The sequence below is a fragment of the Odontomachus brunneus genome, unplaced genomic scaffold (assembly GCF_010583005.1).
Source record: "Odontomachus brunneus isolate Ranch 3 - 2012 unplaced genomic scaffold, Obru_v1 Obru_scaffold_217, whole genome shotgun sequence".
Classification (NCBI taxonomy): domain Eukaryota; kingdom Metazoa; phylum Arthropoda; class Insecta; order Hymenoptera; family Formicidae; genus Odontomachus; species Odontomachus brunneus.
The window spans coordinates 76,841-77,127 of record NW_022639667.1 but is presented as its reverse complement, the minus strand read 5'-3'; positions in this window follow the sequence as shown (position 1 = coordinate 77,127).

Below are 287 nucleotides of genomic sequence, written 5' to 3'. Positions count from 1 at the left end.
GAAAAATATTTACTTGTTTTTAAAGTAAGTAAAATAAATTATTTTGTAAATTTAAATAAATTTTGTTCTGATAATAAAAGAAACTTTAATTTGAAACATAAAAAAATACTTTTAATATTAGAAAATAATTTATTCAGATTTATAAAATGATTTACTTGTATTTTATTTACTTTTAAAACAAACAAATATTTATTTAAACAATTTTACATTTAAAAACACTAATTTTCTCCTTGTACCCTTATAGAAATATCATACTAAGAATCATTGATAATTCCTTATTTTCAGTA